Below are 253 nucleotides of genomic sequence, written 5' to 3' on the forward strand. Positions count from 1 at the left end.
TTTTGTCTTAATTATAAACAATCGTATCCCCAACGCTTTAGTAAATTGAATTAAATCACGATTGTGGTTGAGATTCAAATTTCCTTCCGGTGATGCTAAAACTTTGTGCATTCAGAGACAATCGGGTCCGCGCTTCTGAGAAATCGGTGTCATGCCGTCTGGGAGTTTCGACGTGTCCTTCCCCTGGGAGCGATCGGCTCTCTCCCTCTCCTGGGAAATGGTTCTCGCTCTCTTTCGTTCGTCTTGCTGAACG

The sequence above is a fragment of the Penaeus monodon genome, chromosome 25 (genome assembly GCF_015228065.2).
Source record: "Penaeus monodon isolate SGIC_2016 chromosome 25, NSTDA_Pmon_1, whole genome shotgun sequence".
In the NCBI taxonomy this organism is placed as follows: domain Eukaryota; kingdom Metazoa; phylum Arthropoda; class Malacostraca; order Decapoda; family Penaeidae; genus Penaeus; species Penaeus monodon.